At 50.1% G+C, this 26566-nt stretch overlaps 1 protein-coding gene across 12 annotated transcripts in view; it reads right to left on the bottom strand.

Annotated features, from left to right (window-relative positions):
* LOC102558012 (ankyrin repeat and fibronectin type-III domain-containing protein 1) overlaps nt 1–26566 on the bottom strand; it is a 607309-nt gene that overhangs the window by 88529 nt on the left and 492214 nt on the right. Inside the window, exon 1 of one of the 12 annotated variants that reach the window (XM_019493074.2) lies at nt 7066–7346. The exons of the other annotated variants lie outside the window; for them this stretch is intronic. The gene's annotated coding sequence lies outside the window, so the exon portion shown is untranslated. Of the gene's footprint in view, nt 1–7065; nt 7347–26566 lie in introns of those variants that run through there. 12 annotated transcript variants of the gene reach the window in all.

Below are 26566 nucleotides of genomic sequence, written 5' to 3'. Positions count from 1 at the left end.
TCCCATTTTACAGATGGAGATAGTGACACAGGGCAGATTCAAATGACCGGGAGCTGAAGCCAGACAAAAGCAAGATAGAAATACAGCACTAATTTCCAACAGTGAGGGTGATTAATCACTGAAATAAACTCCCACAGGAAGTGGTGAATTCTCTATCTTCCAATGTCTTCCAATGCAGACTGGGTGCCTTTCTGGGAGAGATGCTTTATTTACAACTGGGTGAAGTTCAATTGTCTGAAGATCTGTTCAATGGTCTGAAGATCTGTTCCTCTACAAGTGACTTGTGCCAAGGGCACACAAGAAGTCTATACAGAGCCAAATCTCTCAAGGTCCAGTCTACCCAAGGTCTTTCTCCATCACAACATGCCACTCTCCTCCTGGAACTGGTGACACCTCCTAGCTCCATATTATCTGGAAATGCCACTAGCTTGCAACTCATCTCCCATTTCTAGTTGTTATTAAAGAGAAGGTTTACTAAGACTGATTTCTGCCCAGTTGTTTAGTCCCTTCCAAATGAGCTGCACGCCTGCTACCTGTCTCTCTGTATGCCAGTGTAGTGCCACAGGAACCCCTTCTCATAGCACTTCACACCAAATTCCTGCTACCTACCTCCCCCCCACCACCCAAGTTCCAATGCATTCCTTTGTATTTCATCTGAAACCTAGGAGCACATTACAGTAGCAGCTGCCTACTTATACAGTGCTGCTTTACATAAACTGTGCTGCAGTGGGGGATGATTCATACCTGCTATACTATGACTGTATGCAGACAAATGCAGCCTGGATCAGGGAGTTTGCTATATCTCCCTCCCGTAACCCCACATACACAGCCAAAGTCATCAGTGGTAAGGGATCAGTGGCAACCAGGACTTCAGAACTGGCTGAAGGGTCAGGTTATCCCCTAAATAGTCACCTCCTCCTACTACTCATAATTTCACAGGGGTTAACTTTTAGTTTCTTTCTTCTGTTTTTGAAAGGAACCCTGTGCGCTTGGATAAATGGATGGGGGAACCATCTGGTTTCACCGTGGCATCCGCAAATGCCTCGAGACCCTGTATTTAACAATTCCTCTTTAAATATTTTGCTCCAGGGTGACTCACCACCTACATATCCTACAGCAGCAGAACACCTGGATGGCTCCTAGCCATTCTGTTAAGGGGCAAAAGAGAACGCCCTCCTGAGGATGATGACAGTAACTGTCCTTATACCTCCCATGTGAGATCCTAAGAAAATACATCAATTCATCCTTATAACATTGCTGTGAGGTAGATTGGGATGGGAAAACTGAGGTGTAGAGTGGATGACTTGTCCAAGGTCACCTGACAAACTAGTGGCAGAGGAATCAGAGTTCATAGTTCCTGACTTCCTATATCATGCCTTAACTTGGGACTTAGGAGACCACCCTGACTCTCAAACACTTTGCTGCTCATTGGACTAAAAGGCCTTCTAGCCTCTTTACATCAGGGCTAGTGTTTTCCACATTTTGCACAGGAAGAACAGTGTCCTGGATATTCTGCATGGGATAAACCCAAGGAACATGGAAAGGAGCATGACATCTAGCAGCACTGTGACAGGTACCTCCTAGACCCTCCAGGATCTGCTTTGCTCCAGAGCTATGTTCCCTAAATGGGCAACACAGAGTTCTGACTTGGATAACTAGACTTCTGCCTGTCTCAGAAGAAAGAGGTGAGAGTCTCGTTCCACAAACCTAACAACAACTAAGCCAGTGCTCGAGAGACCTAAAAAAGGGACAAACACTTTTCCTTCAATGGACCCAAAATCTTCCTGCTGAAAAACCCAAGGCAAAGTATAGGAAGGCTTGTGGATTACCATGGACCTGATACAATCCCAGCACACACAGGGCAGGAGTGTGGCAGGATGGGACTGGACAATAGGAATGAACCCCATCTTTTCTCACTAGGCTGAGTGCTTGGGGCCATTGCTCCTTCAGTCTGCCCCTCCCCTCTGCTTCCACTCCTTGTTTTTCAAGCTGCATCACTCTGATCCCTGGAAAAGAGCTCTGAGCAGCACCACTGACCCATGAAAGCCACTGTCCCTTCTCTCTCTGACTTCCAGAGGTAGGTGTGTTAGATCTATGACAAATGAAAAGGGCTTTCAGGTAACGTACTTCATTAACAAGAGGAAATGCTGGATAAATGAAACCCAGCAGTGATGAGACCTGGCTGAGTGCTCAGTCTCACTTTCTGCAACTGGCTCCTTTCTCTGCATGTGAGAAAGTTTCACAGAGTCATCAGGAAACATGGGACTGAAGAGTGTCCCATGGGATGTGCAGTAAACTTAACCTTCCCACTAGAGCACAGCCCTCTGGAGAACAGGGCTGGGCAGGTGTGCACAATCCCAACTGTATCAGTGTGGGCTGGCCTGTTAAGAGGGAGCAGCCAACCCTACTGAGCAAGCCCAGCTGTAGGCACTTGGATAGTGAGGGAGTGTCCCATTAGAGCAGTGGGTCTCAACAGGATACTGCCAGCAATTTCCAGGGGTTGCTGCAGTCAGGTTAAAATGCCCCACATACCAGGGCTGTGTGAAATGGCACTGTTTCGTTTTGACTTGAGGTTTGAACAGAACAGCATTTTGCTTTGAATTTCATTTTGAGTCAAAACAGCTGTTCCGTTTTGCTTTGTTGAAAGTGAGGCTGTTTCAACATTTTGCCCGACCATTGCGCTGGTGTTAGGAACTCAGCCCAACTGGGCTGAGTTCATTTCCCTAGCGCGATGGTCAGGCTGGGGAAACGAACTCAGCCCAGCTGGGCTGGTCGTGCGAAACTTTCAAAACATTTTGACTAGCCTTGTTTTGTTTTGAGGCTGTTTTAAAGCCCTTCGTTTTGATTCCATTTCACTGTTTCAAGCTCAAAATGAGTCGAAACAGTGTCAAATCAAAACAGCTGGTGAAATTTCACACAGCCCTACTACACACCACCTGCAGCTGGAGCCTTGCTCTTCCTGCAGCCCTTTCGATCCAACCCCACATGCTCATCTCCAGAAACAGGAGACTCCTGGGGCCAGTGGGATGGCTCCTTCCTCTTTTTCCAGGAGTGGCGTCAGATCGGGAAGAGCTGTGGTAAGACCATGCTTCTGACACAGCCCTTTGCACTAGCCCTCTGCAAGAGCCAGGCAGGCAGCCCTTTGCTCAGTCAGTGGAGTCAGGCTGGGCTGGAGCAACTGTCCACTGAGAAGTTGGGTACAGGGATACCTAGGAACAAGCAAAACCACCCTCCTTCCCCCACCTCTGCACACCCCAGAGCCACAGGGAAGTTTGGCCAAGGGCACAAAACTCACCCGTTGGGCCCCTGTTTCTGCCAGGTTTAGATTTATCAGATAACCTTAATGTAGGCATGAGCAAGCAGCAGTGCCCTGGTCAAGAACCACTCTCAGCTGGGGAGGCTGCCATATTCAAGAAAGCAACGGAGAGTGTCCTGACTCTAGAAAGGCTGAGAGCCACTGCACTAGAAGCTTCACATCCTGAAGAAGAGAGCAGAGAGGGGCAACACTGTATGAAGAAACAGTTGGCCATCAGGAGGCGAGCTGTGAACTGAACAAGCTTGCTACCAATGACCACCCTGAGGTGCTGGGGCCAGAACCCAAGAACCCCTCCTGGTGCCTGGAATAGGGCCAAAGAGTTTTGTTTGTTGATTTGTTTGGCCATTGTACAAAGACAGTGTTTTTTCTTGGAGGACTGGCTGAGGAGTTCCTCAGGGAGCTAAGCCAGCCTGCAGGAGTCAGCAGGCTAAACCAGTCACTGACTACAATGCACAGAGGCATAACTGGGCATTGCTGTGCCCTAGGCAGTGGCGGTACACAGAGCAGGCGGCTGCAGCCAGGGTGTTGAAGTGTGTGGCAGCCAGGGGAGCAGCTATGGAGGCTGCTATTTTTGCGCCTCCCCACTCTGCCTGCAATCCGCAGCCAGTGCCCAGGCTGGTGCCCCAGTGACCTGACCTCCCCTCCCCCCCCGCCCCTTTAGTTAGGCTACTGCCAATACAGCAAAATCAGGCAGAAGTCCTGCACATCCCTTATCCACCCACTGCAGAGGAGAAGCCCAAAGCTGCACTGCTGTTTGCTGACTGCTAACTACTGACTAGTGCCTGCCAAGGGCAGAGTCACAGCAACCTGTCAGAGAATACTGCTTTGCCAGAAGAGCTGGGTTTTGAATTTTCAGGTCTGCCTCTTTCAATCCTGCACCTGCCGAGGTTGAAAAATCATTTCTTCTTCCTTGACAAGCCCATGGCAAACAGAGGAAGCCATCACATGAAATATCAACCGGAGTGAGGAAGAGAGTCATCTCCTGGTGATGAGAGAAGACTGTTCAGTTACTGTGTTGTACCATAAATCACATTTCTTGGACTTGCCATCTGCCAACCATATTACACATGTTCATAGTCCCATGTCAGCTTTTTAATCAGAACACTTCATCCTTCCCATAGAAATGTTTATCAGCTCTCAGAACACTTGAAGCTATTCACTTTTACTAATAGCACTGATTCCACTACCCTCCAAGACCCTTTAGTTTAACACACCAACAGACTAAAACCAGCCCAGAACACAATGGTTGTATGGGAGTGATCACTGGTAAGTGAGTGTGTGTAGTAGGGGGCTCAAAGACATTGTGTCGTTCTTCCTAGATAGAACCCCCAGCTTCCTGGACGTAACAGTGCCGCAGATACTCTGCACAGTTAAAGTATCCCTTAAATAGCTACCCGTGCCTTGAGATGAGGACACAGCCATCTACCAGATGGGATACAAGCCCTGCGGGTATTACCTTAGGATGGAGGGAGATAGCAATGTTCCTCTGATCATATCAAATCCCATCAGTCTCCAAACCTGGGATATATTAAATGCTTGGTTTAGTTGCCTTCTTTCTGCAACTGCTCATTATTAGCACATTTCAGCAGCAGGGACTGAGGAAGCAAAGGCAAAGGGAATGGAAAGCAATACAGGAAAGCATTCCCTCAAGCAAAGCCTGCTCAGGCCAAATGATAGAGTTCCTAGCTCCAACTAGGAGCTTTCTGTGCCCTTTTCAGCCCCTCCCTCCATAGTCTCTTTCAGCCGCTTCCCAGTCCAGTGGCAGAGGATGGGCAAAGGTGACATGATATTAATGATTTTGGTTTGTTGCTCAGATCAGGAAGCTCCCGATGTGCCCCAGACTGTTGCCTTTGATTCTAACAGCAGCATGGACATCTCCTTCAACCCCTGCTCCACCCTCTTTCCTCCCAGCCCAACTGTTCAGGTCAATGCTCCCAGGCAGCAGAAACCCTAGAGAAGCAGAGACACACCATGCCAGAACTTGCTGAGAATCCACACCTTGCCTCTGATTTTGCCATCAGTCAGAGACATCCTGATAAACTGTCTCAAAGAGGCATTATCCCAGACATAAAACCCACTCACTTGGCCTTTGGGAGGATGACAACGAAGTTTTTAACAATCACATTCTGCTTGCTTTTTTGCCTCAGAGAGCAGAATAACATTTTGCAGAGATGCAATGTAATAAAAAAGCATTAGGCCCAATGTATCCTGACTGGCATCATTAGGTTTACACCAGAAATGAATTTGGTCCTGAGTGTTCAGAATACCATCATGCTCCATACAGTCTGTATTCCCTAGGCAGTACAATGAAAACTATTGAAGTGAAATCCCAACAAATACAAGCTCAGAGAACCCCTGTCCCATAACCCTAATCCACAAAAACAAGCTGTTTTTCTGAACACCTATAGGTATTGTCCATCACTCGCCAACACACTCTCCTGTTTCACCTGTCATTAGAGATCCTACTGATGCCCAAACTGATGCCCAAACTCACATGCATTTGGGCATCAGTTCAACCCAGCCCAGAGTCCCAAGTGCAGGGTAATAAAGGCAATAAAAGCACAGCAGAATTGATGAGGATGGACTTCACACTCACAGCAGTGGTCACAGATGGATTAGTGCCCATGGAGGCACAATTTAGGCACGTGCAATGCTTACAGAAGGGCCAGATAATAGGGAGGCGGCACTTGCATGTGTCCAATAGGTAGAGAGAGACCAAAGACTAGGTAAGCAGCAGTCAGATTTTCAGAAAGCTTACAGATAGGAGAGAGTCCTATAAGACAGCAGGACACTTGGACATGAAGGGTCACAGACAGACCATGGTCAGCACATGCAGCTGCGTGATGGAAATGGAGAGAAGTCAGATTCCAGGCAGGAAGTGCTTAGTACTTGTGCACTGACTAGAGACAAGCCAGAGACCGGGAAACCAACACGTGCTTCTGCAACAGCCATGGACAGACCAGGTCCCAGGAATAATCTCATATCTTCATGCATTACTTTGAGGCAGCTCAGCATCCCATGCAGTTACAAGACAGACTAGAGTCCCAGGAGGTGGCACACTCCTTCATGCCCTAATAATGGGCAGCCCAGACTTTTACAGGAAACAGAACACATTCACCATCTTTCTGGTTCCCAGACGTGATCAGAACACTTAAGGAACCAGCTTCGGTACAGGGGTTAGGCCTGAGGAATACACACAACCCTCTACTCATCAGGAGGATGACCAGGATCCCTGAGCCAGCCTGCCAGGGTGAGCAGAGGGATGGAGAGAGCACAGCAAACTGCACTCCTTATGTTCCAGAGGCATTCTTGCTCCCTGGGACTTTTGATTCACATGGACACAGTCAGAATAAAAAAAAAAAATCACACCTGGAAATTAACCCTGGAAGCCTTCCTCAGGCTTTGGAGAAGAACCGAGCAGACACATAAAAACCCTCCAGTCAATCAGTCTAAGGCAAGCGGCTCTCAGTAAAATCCCACTCACCTGGGCATCCCTAGCTGGCATGCTCGGATGCACACTGATGTCTTTAAGTGGCAGCATGCCTGGGGTGCGATTTGCCGCTTTGGGCAACAGTGAGTTCAGTGCTTGGGGAATGTCCCTGAAGCAAAATCTTGGAGAGTGGGACCCCATGGGAGCTGACTGCACCCCTAGTGCACCTCCCACTCAGGAAAGGATGCCAAAGACAGATGCAGGCTGGGTGGCACTAGAGCCCTCTCCACGGGTGCCCATCACCCTGTTGCTCACTCACCTGCCAAGACTCGAGTTGCTTGCTTTCGTCGCTCCGGATTTCCCTCCTTAGAAGGAGCAATTCATGTGAGAAAATGTTTCAAACAAGCAAGCAGACAATCCTCCCTCCTCAACACACGCACATACATGGTCCGCCAGAGCTAGTCCCTCATGCTGGGCGCAGCCTCCGTTGCGCTGGGTCCCCACTCCACGAGCAGCGGATTGCTGGCTCCCCCCTCAGAGCTCTGCCGCCTGGGCACCCTCCCATACGCTGGCCCTTCCTCTTCATTCACCCCCTGTATTTTCCTCACCCATCACCTCAGTTTTCTCTCTCTTTCTCTCTGCTTGTCGTTTTTTTTCCCCAATCTTGTTTCTATAGAAACAAGATTAGCAGAGGGAGAAATAAAACAGCCCCATGTGACTCAGATTCCGACACTAAAGAATCTCTCTCTCTCTCTCTCTCTCTCTCCCTCCCGTCTTTTACATAACAACAAGTCATTGTACTAGCTTATAGGGAAAAAAAAGATAGAAAGTCAAAAGCCACTGATACCTTCAGCAGCTACGCTCACTCAGCTTTCCCAAAGCAATTGGGAGCCCCATCCACTGCCCAGGGGGCTCCTCTGAGGATAAATCCATTTTGTTATGCCTTCCTCTTACCACTGGGACTACCAGCTTCCAACAGACACCCAGGACAGCAAGTTTCCACTCTACCTACCAGATCTACCTGTAGAAAAAAGTCTGGGTTATCAAAAGTTAGTGGGCTTTCTAGGGAACTTCTGATGGCAGACTGGTGGTGTAGGCACCATTGCCAACCAAAGCTATGGTGGGGTGTATCACACTCTCTGTCTCTGGCTGCAGTCATGGCTTAAGGCAGCAGGGTCTTTAGATGGTTCACTGATGACAGATGCTGGTGAAAGAACCAAGGAGCTGGATTCTGGACACACACAATTCCCACTAGTGTCAATGGTAGCTGAAAGTGCAGGACACTTTGCAAAGTTGAGCCTTTCTGACCATGATCTCCTAAAGGCCCCTTGAAAGCTGAGTACATTCCTGATGGTCAAACACACTTCTCACAGTTCTTCACCACCATTACATTTAGTTGCAGGCACCAAATGCTCATACCTTAGCTCAGCTATGCCTGTATAGCTCTCCTCTTTCCTTGGTGGTGGACCCCATACTCTGAGAACAGGTTTTCCTAGCTAATAATATGGGGAACTCTCCTGGACAGCAGACTACATCATCTCAAATTTTCCTTTCCCTTCCCATTATTATTAGGTGCTACCTCTTTGTGCCTTCTCCACTGTACCTCTCTGCCCCCTTCCAATGCCTACAAATAACCCAAAGCTAGGGACCAGTGCATTGTCATATACAAACACGTGCAGATCACATACACCTGGAAAACATCAAAAGTAACACTTTAATGTCAAGCGGGCTTGTTTTTCTAGTTCATATGATACCAGGGAACTAATGCTGCCCTCCAGATACCTAACTCCCTTTGGGTAAGAGTACATTGATGCCAATGGAACTTTTAGGTCACTGTAACAGGGAACCCTAGCCCTGTCCCTAGGAGACAGGGTGGTCCCTTTAAATCCAGAACCTTTCAGACACGGCCAGCCGGTCAAGCAGGGGTTAAGGCTGGAGCCTGCCAGCCAGGCAGGTGACAGCAAGAGGAAGGCCAGGATCCTACAAATGGCAAGTGGGGAAGGCCGGAGGGGCAGCCGAGAGGGGGACTCCCAATGACCACGGCGCTGCGGCTGCAGTCTCTTTCGAAAGAATATGCCATGCTGTGAGCCAGAAGCATGATCATTTAAAGTAAGTAGGCAGGTTGCCTCTCTTATTTCTTTATTATCATTCTTCCATTATATGGCCATAGAAGCCTATGTTTTGAGTTGGATGTTAATAACTGGAGGATCGGGCTGAGGCTATTTGGGGAAGGAGGAAGCCTCATTGTGGGCCCACTGCAGCGTGGAGACCCCAGTGCCAGAGAGGGCACAGAAGCCCGATTGAGTTTTGTGAGAGCTGGAGCCTTGGAGTGAAGCCCTGATTAGTGGGTTTTTGATTGACAGGCCTAGCTAGAGAGAGAAGGGGTAAGCCCACAGCGACCGAGACCCCAACATAAAGAAGAATTTATAAATACCATCTGCGAGGCTTGGGCTGCGGTGTAGGGGAGGAACAGAGCCACAGATAGCACCCCCTGGCATTGGGGCAAGAAATGGGCAGTCTCCCGCCTAATTAAGATCATTAATTAATTAACAACAAGGCATGGCAGGAGAAAAGGTGGGTGGCTGGCCCAGAATAGGTGGGGAGGCCCATCAGTAGATGGACCCCAAGCAGACCCCCTGTTACAGTCACTTTCAGCAAGAACATCATTGCACTGCAACAAAAAAAAGGAAAAATATCCCTACCCTACAAAATAGTTTAAGACAGGAAGTGAAGACAAATACTGAATCCAACTGAAACTGCAGCAGGAGGCAGAATGCAAATGTAATGGGGCTATACCTTCATCCTTTCAAAAAATATTGCAGGATATTTAATGATGACAAGCAATCAGGACACCTCTAAGAGTCCAGCAGCTTTCACTCCAAGCTTGGTTTGGACTGACTCAGATGGAAAAACTCATCTGCAATACTTTTTTAAGTACCCATGTTTTCCTTAAAGGTGTTCCATCCACTTGCTGACTTGACACTACCATGATTAGCTTGTGAAATCCAATGATTTCATAGCCCAAGGTCTGGCTGCAGGCTATATATCAAGAATGCTTTCTCCTGCTCGCATATAACTTTATCGAACTGCACAACCGTAGGAACAGGCACTCATTTACCATGGTGATGTGCTCAGGATAGATTAGACAGACACACAGAGCAGCAGTTGGCAGTATGCAGAAATGATGGCTTCAGGTGCATTCAGCCAGTAACGTTTTTTTGGGGTGTATCATCTCAGACAGCTCGTCAGACATGTCCTGTGTTTTACTATGTGAGAGAGGGGTGGGACTACAGGAAAAAGTTGCTAAGGCCTTTTGCACCAGAATGTGCGTGTCAAGCTCAGTATACAGTTAGAGACAAGAGAGGGCAGGGAAAGGTCATATTGTTCTAACCTCCACAAAAGTATGACCCAGAGTTTAAATTAAAGATTAAACACCTAAAGTACCTCTTTTTTTAAATTAAAAGTGAAATAAGGTTGATGGTTTCAACCTTAGGCAGATCCAGGAGTACAGCAACACCTCCCTTCTGCCTCCATCACTTCTGAACCCAGCTGAGCTTGGAAAACCTGCCCAGCTGCTTGTTGCAGCTGTAACTCCCAGATTGGTGGGGACACAGGAAGGTGGGGGACACTCACCACTGCTGCTATCCCCATTTGAGCCAAGCATGGGAGGAGCCCCAGAGCCACTCGTGACCCACTCCAGCTGCAAGGAACAGCTACACAGAGTGCCGGGCTTGGCTGGGGACAGAAATGGCAGACAGTAGCCTTTATCTTCCTGTACCTCTCCGAACCTGGGTTCTCTGTTGGCCAGGGAACAGGTGCAAGAAGGAGGACTGCCCCCTCCCCACTGTCCCTGGCTAATACAGGCATGGGGGCAGGGAGAGAGAGCCCCAGTGCCTTTCCTGTCCCGCTCCAGCTGCAGGAAGCAGCTGCACAGGGTTCTGGACTTGGCTGGGGACAGTGCTGGTGGTGCACAGGTTCCTTCTTTCAGTGCTTGTTTCCCTGTCCCATGGGGGGACATAGAAGGTAGGAGCAGTGGGTAGGGTACAGGCACTGGGAGGAGAAACCTGCAAGCCTACCCAGCTGGAGCAGGGCAGGAGCAGTTCTGGGGGCTCCCACCATGCTTGCTTGGTTCACCCAGGGACAGTGGCAGTGTGTGGCAGGTTCTTCCCACTCTTTATGTGCCAGCTCCCAGCCTGGTTCCCTGGTGTCTCTCACAGGCCCATGGTCTCCAGCCATGTCTCACCCCAATCCCTCACAGTCTAAAGGGCAGTGCGCTGCACCCGAACTTTAGTAAATCATAGATCTGCCCATAGTTTCAAGTGAGTGCCTGAAATGGTTTCATTCCTGCTATGTCATACCTCCACCTTCCCTGGGTAGGCATCTGCCTGGGATCATTTACCATGAATGAATCCTGCATGTAAGGGTTTGATCCTGCATGTAAGGGATTACCCTCAAGATGCCTTTCAAATTTATGATTCAATAAATCAGCCAAGTAGGTGAAACCAAGCAGAAATAGTAGGTTCCATCAGGGGCAGTAAGCATGAAGACTGGAATAGCTTTTTTGCTACAAGTGAGGAACAGCTAACAATTTTGCAGAGATTTGCTGTAGCCCAAGAGTGGGAAAACAGGGATGCTGCAAGCTGGGAGCGAAAGGTATTGGCAGAGTCACGGGGCTGAAACAAAAGGAGGAGTTACAAGTAAGAATGGATGTGGCACGGGAGAGGTGTGAAGGACTCATAACTGGACCAGCTGGGTGGGTACACTGTATATGGGAAGTCTGCAGTGCTCATTTCTGCACCAGCCTCAGCTCTCACCACAGCTAATATTCTCTCATTCTATGAGAGCCATAAGGTCACCTAAAGCAGAGCAGTCAAGGTTGCAAAGCCTCAACAGATTAAATCCTTTCATGCCAGCAGATGGAGTCTGTCTGAATCTGTGATCAGAGACCAGTTAGCCTGCAGAAGTGAAAGGACCAACTTTCGTGCACATCCACCATGATCCCTAGAGAGTTTTGTAAGAAGCAATGTGTGCTGCTTTGTCAGGCACAGCTCTGTACATGCATAGAGGTCACAGCTCATTAAACTGCCTCCACGCTGGTCTATCCAAAGATGGCTGGTAGCAAGATCTGGTTTGCAGTACAGGACCTCCTGTGAAGCACTCCAGGCCCTGTGTGAAATCCTCTATTTAAAGTGTGATAATGGGGTCATGAAAACTTCCGCCAACAAAATGACTCTGATACATGTGGCTAATTATAGTTGGCATTATCAGGATGCATTACAATTAGCGAGTCAGTGGATACCATCTATTTCCAAACACAGACACAGGGCCTTTAGGTGCACTCGAGGATGACGGGGTTGGAGGGATAGAGATATTTTACATCTAAGTCTAAATACGTAGTGCAGCTGTGCTTGACCATTATGGAGAAGGGGTTTTAGAATGAGGGTAATTATAACAAGGGCTGTAAAATAAACTCCACCTACATTTTCATGCAGCTCCTGGTCTCCATACCTAGTGTGATCTGTTCCATACCCCTCTGGACCTGAATGGAGTTCAGGGTGCTGCTAGCACCACTCTCCTTCCTCCCAACTTGGCTTGAAGGTTTTGTAATAGTGGGATCCTTTCAAATGCAGCATGAAATCCCTTCTCAACTTCTTCCTTCTCCTTGGCTTCCTTATGGCTTGGGATTCAGGTTTCCATGGGGTAGGAAGCCCCTTCTAGGTGAGCACATGACTCTGCTACAGTCACAGCAGTTCTTTCCAATGAGGCCCTCATGTCCCCGACACTATGTCCAGGAGGTTCAAGTAAAGCAATATAAAGTAAGAAATCCAACCCTGCCATCCCAGTTTCATTCCAGTTTGGCAAATGTATGTTTTACAATGAGCTCCAGGTCCATGTACAAGCAAAGACACATGACCAATTACTTAACAATAACCACTGATAGATCCAACTCAGAACATATCACAAGCAAGAACACCTGGAATAGGAGAAACATTTTAGACCAAAATCTTTTTGATCAAAAAACCCAACTTTGTTAGAATATAAAAATTGGGCACAAAAGGCCTGATTTTGATGGAGCCTGTGATTTTGACAGAAGACATTCCAAAAGAACATTTGAACTGAAATCCAAGCTGAAAATTTCCTTTAATTTTGATCTTCAAACACCTGAGTATTTAAATTGCCAACTAAATTAATCTTTTTATCTCATTTTGTTTAATTGCTTTTATCACAATAAAGACATTACTCTCATAAATAAAATTGGGGTTTTCAACCTGTTCTAATAATGCCTCTCTTCAGTCAGGGTTTGTTCACACAGCTGGTTGCCCTTGAAACACTGGTCAAGCTGGTCCACTTCAAATGACCTGAGATTCACAATGAAACCATCTTCCCTGCAAAGTCTGGAGCCCTATCATTTGCTCAGCCTAGCTGTGTCTGTCTCAGGTATTTCTATATTCTTATCCCTGTGCTGGTGGTGGGCATGCCTGTGTGCAGTCTGTGTGGGCATGTGTAAGGGTATATGCAGGGATCGAATTACACTTTGACTCTTGGGGGTTCTGCAAAAAAAATTAAACTGGTTCACTGATTTACAAATCCACCTAAGTGAAGGAGTAATCCTATCGGAGACCCCCCACCCCACCCCCCCCGTTATGATTTTCAAATCTTACATGGGGGCTCTCATCTGTTATTGGGGAGCTTAGCTCCCCCCTCCCCCCCAAGTTCCCCCTTAATTTGTATCCTGGGTATATGACCCATTGTTGATATGTCTTAGGGGTCTAGGAGATGGAGGTTAAACAGAAGGGGAAGGAAAGATAAGTATGTGATTTGCCAAATGCCAGGGAAACCGATCTTCACGTCTGAGTGTATTAAGCTGCTTTTTCCTTCTGAGCACTCAGCTATCAGGAAGCTGCTTCTGCTGCTCTCTGTCCTGATGGAGCCTGAGCAGTTACTATCACCCTGGCACACAGACCCTTGTGGTTTGCTCCTAAAGGTTCAGGTTTGGCACCAGTGCTCTGCCTCCCTTGGGAGAAAGCTTGACTAAATAGATGGTATTTGCACCAGGCCAACTTGGGCTCTCCTCTCTGTGGGAGGGGCAGGGCAGGGGATTTTCCCTGAAACACACACAGCCTTCCCTCAAAGACACTACTCCAGCAGTCTCTCAGACATTTAAAGCCAGGGGCCTGTTAGTACAAGCATGCTAGCTGACCCCAGCTGTTGTGATGTTGCCTAGGGAGGAAAGGGGTATCCCTGAGAATCCCAGAGAGAAACAGGGCAAATCTCCCAGTGTGTAAAGGAAGGCACACAACCAGAAGACTTCTGGCCTGACTTGTTGGAAGGAAAACCCCAGAGCATGGCACTGAAACTGCGACTGGACCAAGTTGGAGACACTACCTCATAGGCAGTTGGTGGCAACAAGTCTCACATACCAGCTCTGAGTGCTGCTGTTGGGGATGACAGCCCCTGGCAGGTTCGCTTTGCTTGGAGGCTCAGTGGGAAGGAAAACCTTGGCTAACTATGCCGCACCCCTGCCAACCCACACTGGCTAGCAGAGGTGAGACTCTGCCCAAGCCTTTTGAGTGCAACGAACTAGAGGAGCAGAGGGGAGGCCTTTCACATGTGACTGACACCACCCAGGCTCTCCCTAGGCTGAAAAGCACACCTGCTAGGAGATGCTGCTGCCCAGTGCTGGATCACCCCATGCTGACAGCCAGGGACAGGGGAGTAGGAGCAGGCAAGGAGTAAGAGGGAAGAGCGGGAAAGACGAGACAGAAGGGGAAGCAGGTAAATCAGTGCTGAGCTGTGCTGTTGCTGACTGAAAACCTTCCTGACCTGTGGGACGAGTCCTACAGCACAGAGACTACCAGATTGGATCAAACTAGGGGTCACCTCGTCCAGCATCCTGTCTCCAACAGGAGCCAGTACCATCTGCAAAACACCCTGGCCTGGGCTACGATGGAATGCCCTGCTCCAGGGAGAGTTTCCCCCTGGCTGACAGAAGCTGGCTTGTGCGAGGACTCACGTCTCTTTTTATTCTTTCTTCTTGTGACTCTTGATAGTCTCATTATTCCTAAATACATGCAACCCTTTGTGGAATCCTGCCAAAAGCTCTAGGGGCAGTGCGTTGTGCAGCCAATGGTGTTAGCATGAAAAGTCATTCCCTTCTACCCAGTTTAGACTAAATTACAGCCATATCCAAAGTCTGTCCATCACCTAAGCACCTCACTGTGCTCTGCTAAAGAGCTGCTGGGGTGGGGTGGGGGGAGGTACTCTAAGGAGATGCTCCTGGGGAGGTTGAGGGGGTGGGGGGCTGAGCAAATTTAGACTGCAGGAAAGGTACACAGGGCCTGACAGCAGGTGTATGAAACCCTACTAATAAAGGCAAGGCCTGAAGCCTAACACGTTCATGATTTCAGTTGCCCAAGGGTGCATACTAGGAAAAGTGTTTAAAAATGCTGAATCCTTAAGAGTCAGGAATGGCCAGGGTCTGTGGCCTTGAGCTCTGGTTCACTTTATCCTGCTCTCTATGAAGTCAAAGTTTCCCATCTCCATTGCAGTTTGCACTAAAGGAAATCACTTCTGTCTGCCTGTCTCTCTATCTGCATCACTATGAAAAGCAAAATGATAATCTTCTATGCTTCCTCCCTCATCCCCAATGTAAGGGCAGCATTTGTGTACTGAAACTCTCTGTCCCCCCAAAAGCTAGAATCATCATGCAAGCTGAAAGAATGGATAGCAGCATGTGGCCCCAAAGCACCACACCAAATACCGGCTGGCCCAACTAACACCAAAAGGGATCAAATAGGCTTGATACTGTGGGGCAAGAAGCAAGCAGGCAGACTTGTAAGCCTCCCAGCCTGGATTATTTGTTGTTGTGAGCATTACCAGTGCTAAAGGTACGTGTTGGAACTATGCCTGGAAACTTAGCGTGCCTATAGATGAGCGCCGAGGCTGCTCCAATATGCTGGAATTCCACTGTGTCGGAGCAGACTCAGTTAATTGAGTGCTGGAGCATGGCAACTGCGGTGCTCCAGCAGCCTCCCGTGTCTTGTGTATTAGCGTCCCCACTGCCATTTTTAAGTGTGGGGATGCTGATACACAAGATGCAGTGGCGTTTTAGAGTGGCTCTTAGAGCCACTCTAATTAAAGTGCTGCCCCCCCCCCTACCCCCAGAGCATGTGTAAAAGTGCCCATAGGTAAAAGCCTGAGATGGAACAGCATAGGCCTGCTCCAGAGAGATGAGACCAATGACCCTTATGTATTCTTTGAACCCTTCATTGTGTGATGCTGTAGCTGATGGAATGCCATAAACAGAGTAGTAGGGGGTGTTTGTTATAAGGAAACACACGACTGATTGTTGGGTATGAGGTAGGATCCCGCAAATAGCAAGAAATGATCATAAAAAGATGTCTAGGCATGATCCTGGCAGAGAGGAGAACTGGGGACTACTTGGAGGAAGGTGTACAGAGGGAAAGAGCTCATGTACAGGTCCCTTATATCCAGAAAGGCTCTCTCTGAATTTTCAGCATTAAGCCATATATGTTGAGGAGAGCAGCTCTGCCTCGGTGGAAGAATCTGAGGCAAAGTTCCCCGGAGAGGTAGGATGGAGCAAGGAAGAAACAGCCTGCTAGCTGGAGCCCCAGGAACGCTGGAACCTGAGTAGCTTGGCAGCTCCCTGAGCGAGCTCTAATGATTTAGTTCCTTTCTCTATTTCTCGGGAATGTGTATTGTGTGCTGCTTCCATTGTGTATGTCAGAGTTCATGCAAATGTTAGCCAGGGCTGGCTGGGCCAGCAGTAATATACCGAAGTTTAGAAGAGAGTGATTCTTGCTCAGGCTTTTTGCCTTGTTAGGAACAGATAGCCTACTGCAAATTCCTTTTTTTTTGGTTGTTGTTAGCACCCTTTCCCTAGCGAAAATAGAGGGGCCAACAAGGAGGAAATGAACTGGCATTCTCCTGGAGCAAGAAGATTCATTATTCCCAAGTTAGAGACCAAGCTCAATCTTGCTGTCATTGAAATGATTGCCAAAGCTCACAGTGACTTCAGTATGAGTGCATTATATTTAGAACTACTTTCCTACTGCCAGAAAGGTGAAAGGACACCTCAGATTTGGAACCAAAAAAGCATCTCAGTGAGAGGATCTACACAAGATGCTTAACCGTGCAGTCTACATGTGCGCACACTTACTGTGCAGTAAAAATACCTACTCACAATTAGTTACTGCACAGTAAGCACGTATAGAGACAACCCAGGACCAAATCTGCTCCCAGGTCAACCCTGCCAGTAGGGAGCTGGCCTCAAGCTAGCTCCAGGGCTCTGGACTGGGAGCCTCTCCTGCCTGCCCCAGGGCTGGGCTGCCTCTATGGCAGCCGCGGCCTCAGGCCTTTAAAAGCTTGGAGGCATTTTGAGCCCTGGGGCCCACCAGCAGGGAGCCTGAGGGCACTCCAGGTCCCTGTATCCCCCTAAGCAGGCTGCAGGCCAGCTGCCCCAGCTTGCCTGGATCCCGGTGCTGCTGCCTGGCACTGCAGTGCTGCACAGCAGCCAGGCACATGCCGTCCAGGCCTGCAGGCTGCTGCAGGCTCCAGCTAGGCTTGCCAGCCATCAGGCCCACCTGCAGGCAGCTTCTGGCTGCTGGAGCCAGCTCCACCTGCCCACAGCCCACCCCCAGCAGCCTGCCCTAAGCCTGCAGGTGCTGCGGGGCATTGCCTCTGCCACCACACGGCTGCCAGTCCCACGCCAGGCAGCTGCCCAGGCTCAGCAGTACAGGGACAGCCCAAGGAGGCCCAAAGCACTGGTGCAAGACCCATGATGGCCTCAGCCTCACTGACACCCATGCTCATGCCCACCACCCAGAGCCCCAGCTGAACCATAGAAAAGACTAGTGACCTTGTGGTGCTGTGGGGTGAGGCAGAGGTGCAGCGCTAGTTCTGGCAGGGTAGGCCCTCCAACACCCACATCTACAAGAGACTATCAGGCCAGATTCAGGAGCACAGGCACAACCAGTCGGCATGGCAGTGCCACATAAAGGTCAAGGCCTTACGGGTATAGTGGGTTGCCATCACTGACCACAACCATCGGTTGGGGAGTGCCTTTAAGTCCATTCCCTTTATGTGGCAAGTGACAGGCATCTTTGTGCCCTGGGAATCAGGCTGCACTCTACAGCAGAATGGGCAGCCTGCCTGAGCCCCTGCCCCAGCCTGGCACCCATGGTGACATGTCACTGACGGAGGGCCCCTCGGACATCCAGCAGCCCTCCCTGCCCCTGTCCCTGCCCCCATCCCCTGCCCGACCTGCCCGCACTCCCCTGGCCTTGGGTTTCCTCCTCACAGCATGCAGGGAGGCAGGCGACAGTGCAAAACTTTATTGAGCAGCCCGTGTCCCTGCAGCTAGGTAGGCATGGGCCTCTCACACACGGAAGAACTCATCCATGCCAGTGGCGATGTCCTCAGCTGTGGGGGGCAGGGAAGTGTAGCATAGCCACAGGTAGCCCTCCAGGCAGTGGCAGAGGTTGTAGGGCAGCCCAGGCTTGCCATCCATGCCCTCGTAGCTCAGGTTCCTGTATCAAGTGCTACGGCCATTAGCAGGAGGAGGTGTAGTGGGTTGGGCATCTCTTGGTTCATGCAAACAACTCCTTGCGTGCCACCTGGGGCACACACAAGAGATGCATGCTTGGAGCACACCAGCAGCATGGGGGCGGGGGGGGGGGGGGGGAGCCTTGGGGCACCTCCCCAGAGAAGACACCTGTGAGGAGGGCAGCCCCTCAAGGGGGGCCACGAGGAGGGCAGCTCCTTGTCTTAGTCATCCGTGAGCCCAGTGCCCCCCAAGCCCAGCTGCTATGGGCTAGGCAGTGGTGCAGCAGAGCGGTTGGCCTGCAGGAGACAGGGGAATGGGGTGGGGAAGGCAGGCTGCCGGTGGCCAGCACCCAGAGGCCCACCGGTCCCAGGTTAAAAAATGAGGATGAGGGGAGCTTGGTTGATAGCTACCTGGGCCCAGGCCTACCCAGCCCACTTACTATAGTCCTTGAGCACTTGTATAAGCCCGACCCCCGATCAGAGGCCAGGCACCACACGGCTCCTGGTAGAGAACATTTTATCTCTGAAATGTTGCAAGCTCATACAAACAGCTTCTTTCTCATGGCTCTACAGAGCCTGCAGCTGCATGTGGGGGAGAGGCCACACGTGGCAGCCCAGATGCTGCCTCAGGGTCACTGCCGCCCACAGCCAGGGCCCTGTGGATGCGCCAGCTCTGCCAGAGGAGGACCCTGGACAGGACCCTCCTCCTGGACCGCCTGGTCACAGTGCTGGAGGACCAGTTGGCAGGCGCTTGGGCCTGGTGGGAGGAGGACGTGGCCCGTCAGGACAGGTGGTAGGCAGAGGACTTCACCTGTGATGATGTGCAGAACTGGCATGAGGAGGCACGGGACTGGGTGGACAGGGAGTTCTGGGAGCAGCTCCTGGCCCTGGAGCACAAGCAGGTGAAGGCACTGTGGGAGCACAACACCCTCGGCCTGGGAGGAGATCCTGTGCTGCCTCCAGCAGTCAGGAGCCCCTGCCCCAGGTATGGTGTCACCCAGCCCCCCTGCTTAGGGCCAGACCTGTTGCTTGCCCCAGCTCCAAGCGGGCATGGAGCTGGAGCTGCCTACAGCAGGGCAGGACCACTCACCAGCCCTGCTAGCCTTGGACACCACCTGCTGCTGGGGGGAGCCACCCATGCCGGGGAAGCACCAGCCGCCATTGCCGCCGGGCAAGCCCCTTACCCACTGTACCCATGGGGGAACAGCCAGGGGCCAGGGTGCTGGCCACCTGTCCCCAGGCTCTGCCCTCTAGGCACCTCCACCCCACAGCCCCCCACCGCAGGACAGCTGTCTCCTCCTGCATTGGACATTGTACAAAGGGCATTGTACAAAGTTTTCATGGGGAAGAAAGTGTTTTATTGTTGGTGGGTGGGGTGGATGGCAGAGGGGCTCTGTTTGCTGTGGGGGAGGGGGGCTCTGTTTGTTGCAGGGAGGGGGAAGGGGAACGTTGGTTGATGTGAAGGGAATAAAATCTTGTTCTTCTGAGACGTGTCTGCAGTGAGTGTGGTGCTGGGTGTGGGCAGGATGGGTGGGGAATCTAGGCAGCAGTGCAGGCAGGCTAGAGTGAGGAGCACTGGAAGAGGTAGTTAGCCAACACCTCCCGCACCCAGTTCTCGAGCCCCTGTTGGCAGGTGCACAGCTCTCCTGAGGCCTCAGTGGGAGGGGGGGGAGCCACTGCTGCCACTGCAAGTGGTTTTACCACTGTCAGGTGTCCTCTGTACTCCATGCCTTCTCCACCCAGGCCTTGCAGAAGACCTCCCCTGAGCCTCGGAGATATTATGCAGCATGCAGGCTGCAATGATGACCCAGGGGAGGTTGTTCCCCTTGAGGAGGGAGATGAGGGTGCACCAGCAACCTTTGAGGTGGCCAAAAGCATACTCTACCAGGGCAGGTCTGGCCCAGGCAGGAGTTAGTGTGCCTGACAGGGGTCCACGTGGCCAGTGTAGTACCGCATGAGCAAAGACAGGAGTGGGTAGGCAGGGTCCCCAGTGAGGAGGCGGGGGAGGACCACCATGGTGCCCAGCTGCAGGTCCAGCACTCCCAGCGCAAAGTGCCCACTCTCCACTAGGCCTGGCAGGCCGGAGTTCCTGAAGATGTGAGTGCTGTGGGTGCTGCCTGCCCAGCTGGTGCTCACATGCATGAAGGCCCCGCAGAGGTCCACAATGGCATGGAGCACCACAGAGTGAAAGCCCCTCTGGCTATAATAGGGGCGGTCTCCATGGGGTGGACAGGTGTATGGGGATGTGGGTCCCGTCCAGGGCCCCGAAGCACTGGGGGAATCCCAGGGCACAGAACCCCGCACCACCACCAGGGGGTCGTGCACGCAGAGCACAATGTCCCCCAACACATCCTGGAAGGCTCCATACACCTCCAGGACAGCTGATGCACTGTAGGCTGTTGGGCATGGCCAGCCTGAGCAGAGTGATGGCCAGGCGGGTGTCCACGGAGAGGGGTGGGTGCATGCTGGTGTCCTGCTACTCCAGGTGAAGCTGAAGCTGCTCCAGGAGATCCTAAAAGGTGGCCCAGGACATGTGGAAGGCCTTCAGCCACTGCTCGTCATCCCAAGTGTGCTGGATGACATGACGCCACCAGTCCTGGTTGGCCTGGTGGGCCCAGAGTCAGTGGCCCCAGCAGTGGCATCCTGAAGCCCGTTGCCAGCATCCCTGCCAGGTTCCATCCAGGCGGATAAGGTCAAGGCAGCAGGTACTCAGTGATGGCTCTAGGATGGTACGTGGCTGCCTGGCAGCCAGTCACTGTACGTGGGGGAACCGCGAGGGGTGAGATGGCTGTGGGCCAGGCAGCAGTCAGCAGGGCCAGTGTGGTGACCAGTGTGGCGGCCAGCAGGCCATCACTGGTCATCGCTGCAAGGGGCAGGAGCTGGAACAGTGATAGCATGGGGAGGCACAGATCGCAAAGAGAGTGGTGCCATGTGCTGTCCCTGTGCTGGGCATGCTGCTCCTGGCCAGGGCAGTGGCTGGTCAGAAAGCAGAGAGCAGGGCTGCCTTTTCAAGAGGGCTGCGGCTGCTGGCAGCTGTAGCCGAGCCTGGAGCTCCTCCCAGCGGCAGCAGGGGCCCACTGCAGAGTCCCAGAAAGCGGGAGCAGATTGGCAGCAAATCTGCTCCCGCTTCCCAGCACGTATAGACGCTTGCCCAGCACCATTTACTCGCAAGTAATTTACTCACGCGTAAACTGGTGCCACAGCAAATGCATGTGTAGACACACCCAGTGTTGCCAACAATCAAGACTGTATCCCAAGTTTCATGAGATTCTGTGCTTGGCTTAAAGTCCCAGCTTGTCCATCTTCTGATTCAATAAGGATCTCAGCTTTTTTATTTTGAAAAAAGGAGACATTTCTACCCACCATAGTTATGGGGAAAAGCTTGAAAATGCAACTTAAATGTAAGATGAAGGTGAAGAAACTAGATGGCCAAAAGGAAGCACCTCCAATATCTTATTTAAAATTAATAATTTTAAGCCAATCTCAGAATTGTTTGGGGCCTGACTCATGTCATTAGTGATCTGAGTGCTTCCTTCTCTAAGCAGTTGAATCAATGGGACCCTAAGGTTTTACATTTCAGCAGCACTAAGATCCTGTCACCTCAGCCTGATAGCATAAACTGGCCTGAAAAAGCATAAACATGAGAATCTGGTCCTGAGCATTTACCATGTGATTTGTTATGGGCTATATACATTATAATGATTCCCATCGATATAGAGATGCAAGAGATCAGACTAAATAGTACCGTTTCTTTCTGATCATGACGCAATACAAAGTTATTGTACAGCACCCGCAAAATAAAAAGCTTTTTTACAGTAAAATCTGCATTGCTTTTCTGATTTTTAGAAAGTTAATTTAATATTTCTTAGTGTTTTAAAACCAGTATCATGTAGGTGCTACAGTGGGTTCATTCCTGAGCATCACAGCTATGCTTCTGGGCTTGATTTTCCAAGCTGGCCAGCTAAACATACCTTGAAATCATCTATTAATATATACAAATGTGCAGAACAGGGAATTGTTCCCAAATCTCTTTTTGCTTGGAAATGTGAGATTTCCAAGTGCCATCATGGTGGCTAATTTTAAATGTTGTCTCATACTTAAAAGATACTGGGAATGTGGGAGAGACAGCAAACTCCCTTGCCCTCCTAGAACTGTGCTGACTGCCTGATACACAACAAGCCCTGGCTGGTCAGGGCTCTCAGAATTCCTGGGGCTACTCTGATACCCCCCAAAGCTGCTCACTTAACGGTGGACTTGGCATTCCACCTGAATGCATCTCTCAGGCCAGCTACAGGCCTGATAACCCTTCCAACAGGCTTTCTCTGATTTTCCCCAACTCAATTCCTGGGTAAGCAAGTAATAAGAGGCAGGCAAGGAAAAAGCAAAGGCTTCATTGCTATGACACAGGAAAGAGGAGAATCTGCTGTAGCTTAAAGCTGTCACAAAACTGGCTTCTCATAACAGTCCTGCCAATGTTCCTCCAAGCTCATCACCAACACTCCTCCTGTTCCAGCCCAGCCCACACACAGCTCTGCTGATTCACCTCCGTTTTGACCCACAGCACCCTGTTGTTCCAGGCCTAAGCCCTCAGTCAGCTTGACTGGTGCACCGCTGGGGCTGGCATACAGGAACCCGCCCTCCTTCCCCACCATTCAGTGCCACAGCCCACCAAAATCCTAGTGACGCATCTTCATCCTGACCAGGAGCAGTCGGTGAGCCTTAAAATACTGCCAGTCACTCCCCTGAACTGAAAAAAACCTTTGGGGTGTTGTGCTATTGTTTAGTCTGAGCTTAGCACTTGCAGTGGAGCCTCTTTCTGTTTTACATGGCTGGGTATCCAATGCTCCTCTCAGGAATGGAAAACCTTGTTATTTTGGGCTTCTAGTCGGCCAGAGTTTTTCAAGTTCAGGAAAGGAGTGATGTGGTTAAAGTGAGTTGGCCACAGAGCCTCAATGGTTTTCCTTTTTGGACTGGCATCAACCTTCTTTAGTGGACCACACTGCCTGATATAATCAGTCACTATCTGGAGCTGCGGGCAGGTGCCAGGAAATGTGTGTGTATCTGTATAATGGGAGGAGGGAAATAAGATGGGGGAACAATGTAAGGGAATATACATGCAGGGAGAAGAGAAGAGAAGAGAAGAGAAGAGAAGAGAAGAGAAGAGAATAATGACCTGGGGAGAGACAGTGTAGCCCAGTTCCATAGGAAAGGGGGAAGAGGGCAAAGAAGAAAGGAGAATATTTTCAAGACATACAGATGAAGTGAAAGAGGAGCTGGAGTGAAGGGAGACAGACAAAAGTGGGTGAACTGGTATCAGGAGATGAGAAAGGCGAACAGAGAATCATAAGCACTGAAGGAATTGGAGAAAGTTGCTGTTCCCACCTCAGGCACCTCTGCTTCCTGAATTCCCACATTTATTGTGGAAATGCCCTTCTCTGCCAGAGCGCGGGGGTCAAGTAATATAAACCATCCTTATCGCTCTGTGTGTGCTGCACAGCACTGCCTCCTGTGATTCCCCTTTGGTTAGAAGTCCATTGTGCTCCACACACCCAGTCAGGCACTGCTCAGCTCTGTCTGGGCAAGGTAGAAAAGTTTGTGGGAAAACGGGCCCAGGGAAGACAGAGTACAGTACAAGGGGTCAGTGCACAGTACTGAAATGAAGGAAGCAGTGGATGTAAAGCTGCCCTTCTCCCTCTTTCCCTGTCTCTTTCTAATTAAAACAAAGCCACCAGCTCTGCCATGGAGCCCATAATATCCCCTGTCATCTTCTGTCTTCCCTCTGTGAGCCCGTGGGATCATTAATCACACTTTTCAACCTTCCACACTGATTTTTCCATCAAAAATAATAAAAGAGGGTGCCAATGCCACTAGCCCAACATTTCTCTAACCAGCCAGTGCTCACTAGCTCTGGGTGTGTGTGTTTGGGGGGGGGGGGGGGGGGGGGGGGGGGATGGGACTCAGTCAAGGATGGTTAGGGTCAAAAAATGACTATATAAAAATGGCACCTTGTTACTCAATATATCTGCTCCCTGTGTGTTTTTCTGAGTCACAACCACTGGCAAAAACAAACCAGCACAACTGGCAGCGCCAGTCTGGCTCCGGATGAGCGAGCTGGATTCTGTTCTGCCTCATGAAGCAGCAACAGAATTACAGGCCAAGTCCCATTCATAGCACTTGTACTCTTGGTCATGGGGAGGTGGCAGGGACATGACCAGGGTTTTGGAGCACAGGTGGAGTTTGCAGTGCCAGCAGCTCCAGTGCAAACCCCCTTTTGGCCTGTTCACTGAGCAAATCCCCACTGGGAACCCTGGAGGTGCTGAGAAACTTGGAGGATTCATATCATCAGTGCAGTCAATGAGATTTCAGTCTCATGTTCTTAAGGAGTCCTTAGGAGCTTCACTGACTTAAAAAGACCAGAATTGTGGGATGTGGTAGTGCAGCTTTGTGTTGTTCCACCAGCAGCCTCCGGCCTTAAAGCCGGTACCACTAGCAATGGGAGGATCGCTTCCCTGGAGGGAGACGGGTCACAAAGTAGGGGCTAGGCCATGACCACACCCCAGTACCAGCACGGAGAGTATGGATTAAAGGGAATGAGCACCTAGCTTCTGTTATTAATCTCTGGTACATTGTTCTCAGGGGCCACTGACAATTGGTACAATGCACAGCAACCTTCAGGCTGCTCCGATTTATACATGTTTAGTAGCCTAGTGAACAGAGAGCCCAAAATTAGCAACGTATGAAAACCATGCTCGCCCCTTTGCTCCCTGAGCTGCCCTGTGGACTCCTTGTTCACAGGGGAGGATGTGACAGTAAATTCTCTTTTAATTTAAAGCAAAAACACTGCCTGAATAACACCTCCTGATTATAACTCCCCCCACGCCCCACTTCTACCCTTACAGCTTTGTCCAGCAGTGAGATTATCACCCACTCCTATGACATGACAGGGGCTTTGCTGGACAAACCTTAATGAAATCACCAATTTGTTTTTTCTGACACTGCTGACTAGCTTCAACCAGAGGAGATAGAGAGCTGGAAGGTGAACAGTCCTGTCTGAAATATCACTATATTTGACTAGCCTCAAAATAATGGAGAAAATCAAAAACAAATGGATCCAGACGGAAACACTGGCTACCACAATGTTCTCCACAGGGTGGATGAGAGGGTACTGACTGTGGCCTTTTGGGAGGGGAAAACAGTGGATCAGTTATATGTCCCCTACCAGCTTGCCTGTGTACCATGTTCAGCTCTCTTCCTTCCCCAGTGCTCCTCCTTCTCCTTTCTCCCTTCCCCCCAGGATCCAAAACTAGAAACTCCCACCACCATTTTTTCTCCATGGCTAAAAAACACAACGGAGGTTTGAGGGACTTGAAGGGATTTGTGATGCAATAAAAACATTCCTGCCTGCAAAGCATGAAACCCCAAAGTTTATAGGAAACCACTGTCTTCGGATGTCTGCATATCTTCAGGCATCCTGGGAGCTGTAGTTCAAAGAAACCAAGAAAGAAAAAGAAAGCATACGATAATGATAGTTTCTGGATGAAGACTGTGTGACTACTGGCTCACACATGAAAGCCTAAAATTCTGGGATGCTGAGCATGTTTCTGCAGCCAACTGAGAGGATAGCTCTTTGGCGTCTAGGTCATGAGGGATTCCAGAAAGAGAAAGAGAAAGGGAAAAAGAGGTATTTGTGGTCTTTAGGGAAGAGCAGGGAAGGAGACTCATACAGTTTCTGATATAAGCCGATCAGTTCAAAAGTACAGAAGCAACAACTTGATGGAGCACCCTGCTGATCCCGTAGCTGAGGACACATCCAGTCATGGGTGGGTGCTAACCTTACTCCCCACCGTGTGTAATGCTCACAAACAATGCAGAAGGGATAACTAGTCCATCTGAAAGTAACTCCTCTGAGCTGGAATTTGTGTGTCCAGGGCAGGGACTAGAGCAAAAAGACTTTCAAATGAAAGGGGTGAAGGGAAGCGATCTAGAGCTTAGATCAAGGGCCTGGAATTCAGGAGTCTGAGACTCAAGTCCTGGCCACGGCACAGACTCACTGAGTAGCCCTGGCATGTCAACTAAATCCTTTGAGCCTGTTTCTCCACTAACAGTAATCTTCAGTCACCTCAAAGAGTTAAGTGAAGGCTCAGGTAGCTGAACTATATGGCACGACACTAGGAAGGTGGAGATCTTCAGAAAAAGGAGATGCATGAAGTAGGCAGGCCCAGCATCATTAAATTATCATCACACATATTTCCTTA

The sequence above is a fragment of the Alligator mississippiensis genome, chromosome 13, assembly GCF_030867095.1.
Source record: "Alligator mississippiensis isolate rAllMis1 chromosome 13, rAllMis1, whole genome shotgun sequence".
NCBI classification, from domain to species: Eukaryota; Metazoa; Chordata; order Crocodylia; family Alligatoridae; genus Alligator; species Alligator mississippiensis.
The sequence above is the reverse complement of the archived record's forward strand: the minus strand, read 5'-3'. Positions and strand labels throughout refer to the sequence as shown.